Below are 16,178 nucleotides of genomic sequence, written 5' to 3' on the forward strand. Positions count from 1 at the left end.
TCACAGTCTGAAAAGAGCAGAGTACAATGAATGATGGCTGAATTCCATATAGCTGCTTCAATTTCAAGGTCCAGTTATTGTTCACGCTGGCTCACTGTTACACTGCCTTAGTGGGACACTTGAACAGAACAGAGCCATTGTTAATGTTATTAGTAACACCAAACACCAATGTCATTTTCTTACTATTACAAGTCAAAATGTCTGCTGTGAAAAAGGGATATTGTAAGGAAACGTGCTGTCAACATCTAATGAGTACTACTGGATAGTGTAGTACACAAATCTGTAGAAATACAGTCTACAAATGTTGATGATGAAGTGTTTTCCGGCTTCAACATTGCTATTCCCGTTTAATGGTTAATATTTTTATTGGTAAAATAAGTACTTAGATCCTTCACTTAGATAAAAGTACCAAAATACAGCATTACACTTAAGTCTTGCATTTAATATCCTACTTATGTAAAAGTAAAGCTAAGTAAGTATTTAGTATACACTTGAGTATTTTAGTCCAGTGGTTCCCAACATAGGGGTCAGACCTTCTTCAAAAGGTCACAAGACAAATGAAATGAAATCTAAATTTCTGTTTCCATGCGAGAAGTTGCCTGGTTTCTCTTGGCTTTTCTGTAAGGTTACATAAACCTTGTTGAACAGCAGGTCTGAGACCTCCCCAGCACATTCACTTAGGAGTAAGGCTCCAGTTCAATAACGTGCACCTCACATTCACTGTTGACAACACAGTGGGCTTCAGAGACCAGATCAATAAGAAGAAAGCAATAAATCCCAGGAGTTTATCGATGTCCAATTAAAAGCATATCTGCAGGAGGACATAAAGACCAAGCAAAAGTTACACAGCTTGATCTTTGAGAATCACTGCGGCTTTGTTAGACTTTGTTAGACTGAGAGAAATGCTGTTGGGGGTTAGCATGGGAAGACCTGCGTGAGTGCCAGTATGAGCTCTATAACTAAACTGCAAACAGGAGAAGGGCAGAGTTGGTGAGTGTAAAGTGAGCCTGACCTGTAATCAGAATAAATATTCACATAACATAAACATAACAGTGAATTCTTGATTATATATATCGAACAATCTTATGATAACAAATATTTTACCAGTTTGCCCTCAGCAGTTTTTAACTGTGAGGTGTGAAGTGTAGACGTACATGGACCCAAACTCTGCCTCATGCAGTATCTCCTGATATTTTACGTAATTGTTTCCCTGGAGGGAGTCTCCTGAGAGAAAGGGCCAAACAGATTAAATATTGATACACTTTATACCTGACTTGATGTTCTCTTTTCTTACCTCCTTCCTCTCCAAAAATCTCTCCACAATGCAGACTGGATCCTGCTTGCACCCCCTGAAGGATGGTCATCTGAGGTAACCATTCTCTGCTGCAACGTTTAATGTTTCCTCATCGTTTCTCCTTCCTTAAAGCTGTTTGAAGTGGAAAATTAAACCACTGACTTCCTCAACGAGGGATCAAGCAGGCAATAAGGGACTAACTAGAGGTAAAAACCGCACCATAATCTGAATTATTTCCATTAGTATCCCTACTGCCAAAGGCCAAATTACTTGTTCAAAGTATCCTTAAGAACAGTCTGACATGTGTTCAACATCTGTGCTCTCGACTTGTGACCATGTTCTTTTAAACAGATGTTTGATGATGTCCTTGTGGTTTGTTTGTGCAGATTTTACCACAGCAAACGAGCAGACGTGATTTTACATGCTGTGTGTGCTAAGGGTTTAAAACATCAAAAAGTAAATATGGCAGCTTTGAGTCAAAATGCTGAAGATACTTATTTATTTTTACACTTAAAGTATTCCTATATATTCGTTGTAAGTTGGAGAACGTGTCATTCTTGTGCTCAGGTTGATGTAACAACTGTTTTGGACACTGATTGATGATTAAGCGCTGGTACACTGACCAGCTCTTGCCCCTTTCCCATCTCCCATGGAGTCATCATCTGGTTGTTTTGCGCCCATGCCTCCTGTCACAGTGAGGCCGTGCCAGCTTAAAGATCCTGTCTCAAAAGCAGATCCTGGGCATGTCTCTGTCACTGGCATGCATAGCTAAGAGCACAGCCATCAACTCTCATGCCCTGTCCAAAAATGGCAGTATGTGATGATTCACAAATCTTTTCATGTAGCCTTTTAATGCTCTGCATTTAGATAGTCTTTAAGGTGAGAAATGGACTTGCACCTTTATGTGTCTGACTAAAAAAAACATATATATACACAATATACATTCATGCCCCAACATTTATCCCCCAATATACTTTTATATACATGTACACATGGATACAGTTATATTTACTTTATTGCATATGGGACAAAATCCTCCGAAGGTCCTGAATCTGCAACCAAAGTGGAATGAGGGGCCATCATTTATTATGGCGCATCTATGATGGGTAATCTGTGAAACAATGATCTCTAGTATTATTTGAATGTTGTTGCATGTTGTTGTCGTGGTTTAACTAAGGGTGGATCCACTAGATGGAGCTACCCCTGCATCGCAACCCACCCACTTTACTCAGCAAAGGATAAGGCTTCGTGCCATATGTTAGGAGAGGAGAAACAGAGTGAGAGACAATGTAGCTCTGCCTGTCGTATTGGAATAACCTCATCATTGTAGCCTAAAGAGTCGGCATTAACATTTACTGTATATGTGAGGTAGATCAATATCAGGCTCTGATACAGAGACACACATTATATATAATATATATGATAATATATTTCAGAGTAAAATACACACTGTAAGCATTCATAAGTGAAATATTAGCTATGATTTTTTTTTTTAAATGTGCGTCATCTGTTGCAGCAACTACAGATGTTCATCACTGTTCACAAGTTACCGTCACCTTGTAACCTTTTAAACCTCCAAATAGAAACTTGGCACCAGACTGTTTTCTCAGCAGATGTTCTGACCTGTCACACCAAAAAAAGCACAGGTGTAGCTAAGAACATTAGCGATGGATCTGTTCCATTTAGGTGAGCCAATAAGGTGTGACAATGAGGCAGATTAGCTCAAATTTCACGTTTCACATTTTGACTTGTCATAGCAGGAAAAGCACAGGTGTTACTAATAACATTAATGATGGCTCCGTTCTATTCAAGTGTCCCAGTAAGTCTTACAGTGTAGACGATAAACATGCTATTGCTTGTCGGATTTTTGCAGATCATGAGCGACTGAGAACAACTGTCGGGTTGTTCACAGGCTGTCTAATCGTCTGACAGCTTGTATCTTGCTCCCTATTGGACCTCTGTGGATGTTGATGTATTCCCAGATCTCAGCAATCACATTGGTGAATACAACGTGATAAGTGGAAATGGTGGCCAAAACTACAACAACATCACCCAAGTTGGAATAAACCAGAACAATCCTTACTGTAGTGGCTCAATAAAATGAGGCATGGACAGTCAGTCAGAACAAGCAGTCATGTCTAAAGCAGGAAGTCAGGAAGGCAAAAAAGTTATGCAGAGCCATGGCAAAAGGGCAGGTTTACAATAAACTGGGGAGCCAATTAGGGAATAAGGAGGAGGTGGACGATGAGGAAAGGTAGGAACACACTGGGTACTAATGCTAGAAATCCTAACCCTGTAGTACAAACTGTAAATGTAGTCTTTCCTAAAATATTTTCACTCTTCCGCAACTACATGTTGCTACTTGTCACTTTGATCATGAAGGTGACCCTGCTCTATAGAGTACATAGGCTACAATGAAGACTTGAGTATTTATAGTATATGTTTTAGAGAATATTGTAGATCCAAGATGAAAACTGACAGAAGGGCGGTACAGAGAGAAAAAAAGCTCAGTTCCATCTGCTATTTCAGCACCATGGACAGCGCCATGGATTTATCAATACACAGCACAGGCTACTGATATTTCAGAGCCATGGTTGGGGCCACAGATTCCAACAGATGAAGGATAAATGAGTCACTCAGACTAGACTAACATATTCAACTAACCAACCCTTGTTTGACCAAGCCTTACTTGGTGCGGTACGTAACATTAGATAGATGTTTATTTATAACTTTTTGGCTACACTGTTCAGCAAATGTTGCATAGTCTCCCTTTAGTGCAAAAAGGTTATTATTGACTTTCATCACCACACTTAAACTACGATCACTGCCTTTTCTCTACACTTGAACTGTACCATGATCATACTGTGTGGGTGGCAAATGCAAAAACAGCCTCAGGAGCCATTGACCATATGAGTGTGAAATTCACTGAAAAATAGATTATGATTATGTTGTTCACGTATGAGAACCTGTTAAAAAGTCATCAAGTATAGATTTGCATGCCTTCTGTATGAACAAAGTAAATTAAGTAAAATAAATGCATGCTTTTAGTGTGATGAGGCACTGGCATTTTACTGACTCCTCAGGACCACTACTTTGAATAAATCAAAGATCAGTGCTGTATTTATTTACACAGCTCGATTTATTTCTACATGAAAAGTGACTACTAACATAAATCAGAATCTAATTTCCTGCCAGCATGAGTTACTTACGGAGCCCCTAAAGGGACATGAAAAAAAAAAAAAAATCAAACGTTTCTAGTGCGCACTAGATAGTATCTAGTGCTCACTAGATAGTTTCAAGTGCGCACTAGATAGTATCTAGTGCTCACTAGATAGTTTCTAGTGCGCACTAGATAGTATCTAGTGCTCACTAGATACGGATCTAGTGCGCACTAGATAGTATCTAGTGCGCACTAGATACGGATCTAGTGCGCACTAGATCCTATGGATGGAGTGTTGTGGCGAATCAGCACATGGCTCATTTAAATATTAAAATTAGCCATGTGTTAATAGGTCACAACACGAAAATGTAACCAATGAAATTACTTATTTTGACACACATTTTAAGCCAATACTTACTACTATCTAGTGCGCACTAGATACTATCCATATTGTGGTGAATCAACACATGGCTAATTTTAATATTCAAATGAGTATTAAACTAATTTGTCTGTAAGTAAAAAATAAATGTAAATTAATCTGTAACCTTTTTTATTACAGTCCGCATTTAAATGCCTGTCCTCCTTTTGAGAAAATAACAAAAACAGTCCACCTTTTGACACATTACCTTGTTAGTTTAATACGTATTGGCTTAAAATGTGTGTCAAAATAAGTAATTTCATTGGTTACATTTTCGTGTTGTGACCTATTAACACATGGCTAATTTTAATATTTAAATGAGCCAACACTCGATCCATATCTAGTGCACACTAGATACGGATCTAGTGCGCACTAGATACGGATCTAGTGCGCACTAGATACTATCTAGTGAGCACAAGATACTATCTAGTGAGCACTAGATACTATCTAGTGAGCACAAGATACTATCTAGTGAGCACAAGATACTATCTAGTGAGCACTAGATACTATCTAGTGAGCACAAGATACTATCTAGTGAGCACAAGATACTATCTAGTGCTCACTAGAAACGTTTCATTTTTTTTTTTTTTTTTTCATGTCCCTTTAGGGGCTCCGTAGTTACTGAATAAGTCTTGAAAAAAAAAAGATATGTGGGCTCTTTGAATAATGCAATAAACATGCCAGCCAAAGGCCTCAGCATGTTTCACTCTGTGGGTAAGTTACAGGGTTTTTTCACCCCATGAATTTCCACACATTTTTTGACCTTGTAAGTAAGTCAAAGACGTGATTCGGCATAGAGAACAGGCATCTATATAACTAGCAAGAGTCTGTCGTGGTCATGAATACTGGTCCCAAACATCGAAGCAGTTAAATTGCTGCCTCCCTCAAAAACAGAAGCCATTACAAGGCATTCCCCACAGTCGGGGATTCACACAGACACTCATTACCCCCGAGGACGTAATTGCTATTTCAGTTCCTTCCTTTTATTTCATCCGTCAGTATATCATAACTTTCTGTATAATTGATGTGGGAAGATGGAAAAAAAAGATGAATCTTGCTCTTTGGAGGTATTGACTACACTGCTGCAATTTGTTTTGCTCCTATATTGTGACACATCTAGAAAAACATTCAATAATTGTTTAGGCTTTTGTTGTATTCCATCTGGGGATTGGTTCTGTTTTTCTGGTGAGAACGATGGTGTTCATTACAAAGACCCCCACTGTTAAAAGATTCAGCATCTTGAGGGACGGAGGGTACACCTGGATGAACATGTTTTATGCAACAAGCAGAATATTTCCAGAAGGCTGCTGGCCCCAGTATTACTATCTCACAAGCAATTGGATTTCCATTCTTCTCTGTGGTCAGAGCGATTGGCTTTCCCAGATGGCATATAAACAGCGTACCGGTATTCATCCCAGTCTTATCTCATCCACAGCCCATTTGTGCTTACATAATTATTTTGCATAAAAGGGTAGAAATAGTGATATGTACTGTACATATCTATTTGAAATTGAATAGCTCACATTTGAAGAAACTGAGATAAAGCCCTCATTGAGCTGATTTCAGGATCTCATGACATGATACAAATGTCACCAAAAAACAATGGATTTAAATATATTCGATTAGATATTTAGTCCTGGCAGTGTGGATATGATTTAAAAACACAATTTAGACCTTAAAGTAAGTTTTCTTAAAGTATGAATATGTAGGATTTAGTAGAATTTTCTGTATTTTAGAAATTCAATATATTTACATTCTGTTTTTACCTATTATTTTTTTTACCTCATTTATACACTGAACATTTCCTACTGCAGCTGTTTAAAATTAAAGGTATTTAATTCGGGCTGGCTTTTATTGTGAAGCTAACTTAGGAAACAGTGTTTTTATCACTGACGTTAGTATTAATTGTGTTTAATGTGTCTACAGAAACAGAGCCACAGTGAGCTGTTAGATGATGAGCTGAAGGTGACAGTGAAGAAAAACACTTGTGCTGAGTGCAACCTTATATCAGATTACATTTGTGATTATGCAATAATTATTGACTGACTTCTTATTAAAACAACATGAGATTGTTTTGCTGCACTGTAAACAAATACACATGTTGCTTTTTTTCTGTTGCATTTTGTTGTTAAATGAGTGTTTGCTGTAGTATTAAACTGCATTAACTATTACTGGCTGTAAATTTGTACTAGGACTGAAATCTTATTACTTTAATGTAAAAATAACTTTTTTTAATCTATAAAACTGAAACATTCTAAACATACACTTTCTCAGGGTGTGCATTGTGGGGACACCTCAGCATTTTTAAAATGCTGGTTACGGCCCAGATTTTTTTACAACTTCATTATGCAGAAATAATAGGAAACTGCTTTGTATGGATATCAGACAGGAGGAAGCAGTGTAGCATAATAAGCGGTGAGTTGAAACTTGTCACTTATCTCCATGAATCCCATCAAGTGAGTTCCAATTAGCCTCTACACTGATACGAATATGAGTCTAATTAGATACACTTTCATCTTTTTTAGAAAACAAGGCATCTGGCACCACCGATAGACACTCATCTGTTGCTGACAATGATCAGACAAACATCACTCTAGCCAATTAAAATGTCTCCAGTGTGTCTTTACTGTGGCCACCATTGTCATGGTGCAACCTTGAATGGGGTTTGATAAAGCCAAGCTGAGAGGACAGCTGTAGGTCTAGTCTCACAATGCACAAGCAGGGGAGGTTTCTTTAGGGTAATGGCATAAGGGGTTATCTGTCTGTCCCCTCATCACGATGTCAGTGGGAATAAAATGTTGCTTTGTGTCAGAGGATAACAGCAGCCCTGCTGATAACTGAGATTCCTCCCCCTCAGAGCTGCTGGGGGTGGGGCTGAGACAGGAGAAGCCATTAGAGAAGAAAGAAGCCGTAATCTGATCATGTCCTATAGGGGAAAATGCAGCATCAGTCAACTGTGCCATAATCTCAACTGTCTGCCCCTGGAGCAAACATAAATTTCCCATTTGTTTTGTGTTTACATCAGATGACATGTGTTCTGGTTGCGTTCTGGTGTCTGTATCGTCAGGATAACCTATTCTCTCACCTGACTGCAGGGAAACATATGGTCTGGCTCCATGAGTAGGCTAATAAAGTGAATTGCATTTTGGGTGAGAGCCCGAAAAAGACAAAGTCACTAATAATGATTGAAAAAGGCTGTAGTCCATTTATGTTTAGGTTATCTAAATTGATGCCAATACTACTCTAAACTCAAGCAATATCATTTATGGGTATGGATTTTTGAAGGATGGTGGACAATAATATTAACAACTCCGCACCTCTTTCACGTAAATTTTCCAATTATATTTGAAATGCACAAAGTCTATTTGATGAAAAACAATTTGTTACGATTTAAATGAACTGCGGGGTGGCTATCGAACATAATTTATTCTCCACCTAAGGGCATGGTTGATGATGGGTTTGTTAAAATGATTTCCTGCTTTATAAATAAGGGTCAAGGCAAACAAATGAGAGGGTTTAATCCAGCTCTTCAGCCTTTTTTTTCTTCCTTTTTTGTCAGTGTGTGGGCATTTTCTCCTATGATATGGGACTACTTTCTACTATCAACAACAATTTGCGTCACTGTTGAGGAGGATGAAGTTGTGAAAATTGTGTAATTGTGCGACCAGAGGAGCATTAATGCGCTTTATGTTTCTGTCATTTCTTTTGACCCCATTAGGCATTCAAGCATTATTTTAGCGGCATATCAACGTAAACATTATCTCAGCAGCAGCAGCATGTGTTCAGTGACTTGGTTCATGCCATTACATTATGTTATAGACGCATAATTCTGGTGTTTATTTCCTGTCTCACTGGAGCAGTGAAAGATTTATTTTCAAATGTGTGGGCGACAGATATACAGGCCTTGACCTATAGGAGGCTGAATCCATAACACGTTGTCTAAGTCACTGTTTGACAGAAAGCTTTCAACATAAACCCCTTTTTTTTTAAATAAATGTGGGGCTGCGCCGATCTTTCCCAATCTGCTGACTAAGATGCTTGCCCAGAAAGCAGTATACCTTATCGAATCACTTTTAATGTACCGTGACAGGACTTTTCCTCCTCTTAATCCACAACAACACAACATGCTGTATTGTATTCCCCCAACACCTCGCAACACCTGCTAAACATCCAGTTCTGTGTTCCTGAGCTGCTGCAGTCACCGTCTATGAGTCATACTGTGAAATGCCAAAATATAATTAAAAACACAAATTAAGACTAAAGGGAGGAATTTTATCCAGACCGGAGGTTTACTAAATCAGTTTTTCAAATTTACTTTTATTCTGCATGGCAGCATAGTTTAAGCATATTTGTTTAACATTTTTCTTTAGGGATTAAAGCAGATTTAAGTGTCTCCGTTGTCCATTAGGTTGTCAGAGCAGTGACTGCAACTAAGACTTTTTGATTGCCTGTGTACCTCCTATCCCTTTATTCTACAGATTAAAAAAGCTAATAAAAGGTAAATGTTAGTATTTTAGAGGGTGTAGGTTTAGTTTCAGAGGTACGGGGACCCACAGAGATTGAGCATAGCGTTAGTTCAGGCAGGCCAAGAAGTCAGGCTCAGCTCTCAGTTACAGCTATATCATATGATCACAGCTAGCCATAAACATACATCAGCTGATGGATCAGCTGGTTCCTCTAAGCTTCCTATTGGAAACCATACACAGTCAGCTGACAGCTCACTTGATTCCCTCAAGCATCCAATTGGCAAATATCATTCATGGCACCTTATTTAAGCTGCTTTAGCTTGCCTATCTCTGCTGCTTCCTCTACAAGCCTTTTTGCAACCCACCTCCACCCCAGCTCCTCCTTTTTATGTTGTTTCTAATTAATCAATGTCATTTTCTGATTGCCTTTGATGCTTGCTCTGTTCTGTACCCTGGGGGGGGGGGGGTCTCTGCTGCCGTTCTCCTTATCTTAAACTTTTCCATATGTGCACATGGAAGGGCAGGGAGGTGTGCTCTCCCTGCCCTAAGGTTTTCCACGTAAGCACGTGGAAGGACAAGGAGGTCCCAGAACAGAGCCATACCGCCAAATGTAATATTCTGCTTTGGGATAAAAGATATTTTGACAAAAGTGGTCCTAACTGAAACATTACTCCTCCCTACTGAAATGTCAGCGTAACATAAAATTAAAGTATGAAACTGGTTATGTTTTTCCCATAATAATGGTAGTTTAACAAAAAAATGTAACTGCTATTTAAACCTCTGTATTGTTAATAGACTAAACCTACTTAAAGTGTAAGATTTCAAGGGCTCTATTTACAGAATACAGTAGAAATTAAATATAATATTCATTATAATACATTATACATTATAAGTATATTAGGTATGGGCAGCAGACCTGTAACCGAGTGAGGGCTGTTCTTTTCTATCTTATCTTTGACTGACATTAACTCAATTAAGATCTTTTCTCATCTGGACAGTGTTGGAAAAATGAATTAAAAAATTATGAATTACCTGTTAAAACATGTAGTCAGTAACCAAATCCAAGTACTTGTAGTTACTTCCCATTACTTATGGTTTACCTAAACACCAAATATACAAATAAAGACAAGAGAAAATTAAGTTTAATAACATGATATGCATTCTACAAGACAAGAGAACAACGTAAACTTAGAAAATAAAATGGAAATCAAGATTTTTACTATTAAAAATGTGTTCTCTATTCAGTATTTTTAAAGAAGAACTGGAAGCCTAGACCATTTTCACAACTGGAAGGCATACTGTACTGTGATGTTGTTTCTCTTTCTGCTTTATAGACATAATAATGGTGACATTTCCACCCAGTGAAAGCATTTTTTGTCAGTAGATGCTATGCTCTTGAATTGACAACTGTAAGATTAGCTTTTGTTTCACATGAGACCAGAGTGATGTTATGAGGCTTGACGAGTTTTGGAATGTGTACGCACTGCACATGTGCATGGTACTAGTTCTTTATCTTTAAATTGTAATCCTGCTAATAATACCCATTTTTACTCAATGGAACTGTAATCTGATAAAAACAAAACAAAAAAAATGTTCCCCCTGTAACTATTACAGTTACCATGTTTGTGTATCCTGTATTTAATCCATTACTTCCCAAGCCTGTATCTGCACTATGGTGACAGGAAAGTGAAAGAACAATGTTCAGAGTGACTTCAGAGTGGTAAGGGGGACAATAATAGGATTTTGACGTGTCCCTCCATCCCCAGTGGAAATTACACCCTCGATGTTTTATAACCCATCTGATTGTAGATATCCACAAATGGCATGGCATTACATGTTTGTGTGTGTGTTTTCATGTGAATGTATGTGGCACAATGTATCCCGAGTGTATCGTGCAGCAATGCTATCATCTCGGCACATCTAAATTAAAAAAGTTGTGGGAAAGGTCGGACAGAAAATGGAGAGATGGAAAACCTATAGCAGCCTGCACCATGATAAATGAATCATGGGGAGAGTCAGATTTCTTTCACTGTACGGCTAAAAGTCTCAATGGCCAAAAATGATTCAGTTTCAAAGGAACTCTACCTACGCAAAAAGACAGGAATCTATATAATCCTGGGATTAATCGATTGTGTTTTTCTGTGTGTGATGCGTCATCATCTTGTAATGAATAGGCATAGTCTTGGTGTTATTGCTGTATCCACAACTCATCTCTATTGAGAACTGACGTTTGTGGGTAAATAAACACACAGTAAAGATGTGGAGTGTCACTTTTTTGAGATACTGGATTTTTCCCAGAGTTCTGAGTTTATAGCAATGACTACTAGACCATGACATTTGCTGCTTCAAGGGATTTACAGCAACCAGGGATGCAGCCCGTGGGGTGTAAAGCTGTCCAATCAGCCTTTTTCCCAGTAATTAACAGACCCTCGCTACATCTTAGCCTACTGTTGTATTTTGCAAGTTTTAGAATCTGCGTGTCGTGGTCTTTAAGAATTAAAAGCAATCTGAAAAGGAAAACACTGCAACGCCTCCTGGTGCTCTGTCAGCCATCCATTTGTTATAATTAGTTTTACTTAATTCATAAACACATAAAATCAAACATGACGACGCGTGTGTTGAATATAAAAAGTCAACAGTACTACAGAAAGATACCAGAATAGGCACGTTTTAGGGAGATAAACATCCAAAGCAGGTTTATCCACTGTCAGGCACTCCACTTGCATATTAGCTTTCCATTCTGAAGTGGTGTTGATAAAAAAAGATTATGACAGTTAAAGACCTGGCAATATGTTGCCTGCAATACCACTGGGACATTTAAAGGTCTGCTTCCCTCCCGCTTGTGCCATTTAGCTTGTCGGAAAGTTATGATATGTTAGTTTGTAATTCCACTCGTCTGGCCGCCCTTGAGAGCTGCAAGCTGTTGAAAAGGTGAGTGGATTTGAAAGGTATAATAATGTAGGAGAACTGCAGCAAACCACGTAGAGCTCTTACTGTGGACCACCTCCAGGTTTTGACTGGATCGTTGTCTCACCAAGAGAAATATGCTCTGCACGAGAGGATCCTCTCAAAAGGCTTCCATTTAGACGACGTGCAAAAGGTTTGCCTCATTCTGCAGAATGTGACTCAAATAAATGTGGTGCATTAAGGCGTTAATAGCACAAATATCGATTATAAGGGACAGGAAATGGATGTGGACATAAGGTAGGAAAGTGTGAGACAGTACATACAGAACACAAGCTGTTTTTGAAGAATTTTTAATGTAATGTAATTCCACTTAAGATGATAAAGTTTGGGCGAGCCATCCACTGAGGTATCACGCCCCCAAAACAGCTTTTCACTTTCAAAAAGACATGTGGGCAGCTAGAGCCCTGTGGAGTGGAAAATCATATATTGTTGGACAGGATTCGCCTCAATCCACTGCTGAGCAGATGAAGTGGATATATTTATTCTTTAGCTAAATGAAATGCAGGTTCCACAACTGAATGGACCACCTTAAACCTACCTCTTCCCCCCAAATAATTCACCTTCCAGGATTTTCTAGGAGACCTATTGTTGTTGGACTGTAAATCTAATTGGATTCTTGATGGCAAATCCTCCTCACCAGGAAGAGTGGGGAAGTGGTTTTCATTTAGAGCCAATGCACGCAGACACACACATGCACGCACACATAAAATCACACAAGCACAAAAGCACTGGATTAAAGTTGTGGGACACTGATTGACTTTCACTTTTGTAAGTGCTTGTGACACAGATTACTTCAGGAGTTTATTTAAAAAGAAAACCTCTGTTTTATAATGCTACATGTAGCTTTGACTTGCATTATTTTTTTAGCATAAAAACAAATGTAAACTTCTTATTATTAACATACTTTTAATGATGCCAATAAACCACTGCAAGTATGGTGAGACCAGCACTATGGACAGAACTAGAGGATGAAGATGGGACCTTCTTGGCTTGTTTTACTTGCTTCATTTGTTTTATCTCTTATCCTGATTTGAATTATTCCAACAAAACACATCAATTATGGGAAAACCTTAAATGTACTGACCTTTGACACAGTGTGCAGATGTTGCTAGTCCATCGCTCAATAGTCTCCATGACAAATTATGTTTCTGAAGGGCTCCTCTCAAATCTCAGAGGACTGTGCTGAGCAAATTGGTCTTGTCAAGCAAGATCTAAATCAATATACGCTCACTCATTTCAACTTTATCTTGCCTGCCTTTTTTTTTTTTACTAGAATTTGTGGAATGCATCAGATCACATTTACCCATTAAAGGGCCCTGTGTGGAGTGTTTTTGAAAAAATGACAAAATGATTGATTTCCCCATATGTTCTCAATCATTGGGAGAAGCTCTAGCTCAGCAGGGTGAAAGGAAATCCCTCATTCGCTTCCCTTCCCTGTTTCATTTCTCACCATAAGTGGATGTGTATCCTCCCTTGTCACCTCATCTTCATTCACTACAGGAGCCCTTGTTGCTGCACTCTGAAGGATTGTCTCTCCTCTGTCTTTGCAGCATGCCCTCTGTATCTCCTGTAACGGGCCAGTTAAGGTGTGTGCTGAGCTATGGGCTGGAGCGCAATTACCATTTAACACTTAGATTGCTGCAAAATGGCTGCTGCATTTACAGGGGACTATGACATGCAAGTATTAATGTATTTTTAATGTTAAAAAAGCTTTAAAGACAAACTATGAGATTTCACTAAAACACATCATTGCTTAATTTAATAGACTTAAGAGTTTTCTTGCTACAGCCTCACTTGGTTTGGTCTGATTAGCAGCTTATGATGGCTAATGAAGCAAACTTTAGATAGATATTCTTGTATATCCTTTACTTCCACATGAACCATTATCCAGTAATTGTCACTATTAGAGTAGCTGTTGTCACACAGGCTCACTTTAATTAACATTGAAACTTTAGCTGCATCATATCATAGCAGAAAACAGGACATTTCTCTGCACTTTTTGACAATTAGATAACATTCCCATGTTATCTAATTGGGCCTAAAAGTGATGCATGTAGACATTTTATTATTTATTATTTATTTATACTACTTGTAGACTGAATGAAATATGTCCTTATTTTTGCTACATTATTGTTTGTTATGTTTTAGTATTAAGAACTTTTATTATTTACTGCTAATACCAGTAAATGCTAAATATGGTTGGTTACAATAAAGTGTTAACAACTACTATCTGATTATGATATGCTGATGTTTCAAAATGCTGGATAGAGTGTCTCAGTGCTTAATATTGTTATTGACGGAAAACAAATGGACCCCGGATTAGTTTCTGCTTCAGCTGTGCTGGTTTCCTCCCACAGTCAGGTGGACCGGAGACTCTAAATTGCCTGGAGGTATGAATGAGTGTCTGCACTGTATGTCTGAAAGCCTGTAATGACTTCCCTGCCTTTCTCCCGGTGCATGCTGGGATAGTCTGCGGCTCCCCATGACCCTGAGCAGAAATTAGTGGGTGGAGAATATAAACGAGAGAAAAAGAGAACATATTGTATTTCATTTAATTTGCACTGATGTGTACTTTCCTCATGCTCCTCATCATCGCCATCACTGATGCTTTATCTGTATTCTGCTTGTTTTTTGTGTTTCCCTGTATTGTCCATTCACCAGCACAGTGCAGCAGCATATTTCTTACCACAAATAGCACAATCTATAGTTAAGTAAATGGTCAGGTCTCCTGTCAATTCCAAAGATAAAACTTTCCATTGATGTCTTCTTCTATTACATCCCAGTCCACTGCTTTTGTACATTTTGAGATAATGATTAGAATTGACAAGGACAGCTGAGATAACTGTGCTGAGCATGCCCTTGTTCTGCATTCTGCCTTGATATTTGTAAGCCAATTAGCTAGATTAGAAAACATAATCAATATAGCTACCTTATGCAACCCCACTATTGTCTTATCATTAGAAAAATAACCACTACCCGTCACAACAATATGGTTTAAACCTCACTTTTGGGCTCTGTTTCTCATAGGGTGCGTTATCTTCACTAAGGCCATTATTCTTTATGCATTTGTGGAGTGTTTTTCATTATTAATTATACACTTAAATACTACAGTGACAGTTTATTTGTGATAGGGAATCACTGCTTCCACTTCAGTTGGATAACTCGTCTTTTTAAAGCATCAATCGATGTTTTCTCGGGTATTTTCATGGATCAGCAGCACCAGGTTGTCATTGATTTTGTTAGAATCTCCACTGAGTGTCCTACAACCCAAAGGGATATCGCTCCTTTTTTCTGAGCGGTAATTTGAGCTTTGTGTGCTTTGTGTGTGCTAGGACTTCACTCAACCGCGTCCTTTGTTCTGAAAATTGTCAATAGGAAGTCTTGACCTGCTGTAAATGTGACCAGCCTTTTGTTGTCTGTTTTATGAAGATTTGGCACATGCAGACGCACAAAGTATCAGTGCATTGCAAAACTCTCTATCTTACCAGTAGGTCTTCGCTTGGGTCTTAAAAGCATGCAGAGTGGGTCGTTATTCATTTAAGCTGAGTGAAACAATGACAGCAGGGTGAGATCATGTCTGTCTTTTCTTAATGTTACTGGAATATCATATGTGCAGTAGCCCACTGGTTCCCCACCTGAGGGTTCAAACCCCCAGTAAGGGTCTGCAAAAGCTTTAAGGGGGTGGCAAGGCCTTCTTGATTTATTTTAAATACATACTATATATATATATATATATATATATATATAAAGTAGGCCTATATCTTAGCATTTCATTCTTTTATTTTTTTAGATTTTTTAAAGCTTAAATTATTATTTAAGATTCAAATTTAAAAACAATTTCACAGAATAAGGGCATGGTGAAGACCTGAACAC

The sequence above is a fragment of the Dicentrarchus labrax genome, unplaced genomic scaffold (genome assembly GCF_905237075.1).
Source record: "Dicentrarchus labrax unplaced genomic scaffold, dlabrax2021, whole genome shotgun sequence".
Classification (NCBI taxonomy): Eukaryota; Metazoa; Chordata; class Actinopteri; family Moronidae; genus Dicentrarchus; species Dicentrarchus labrax.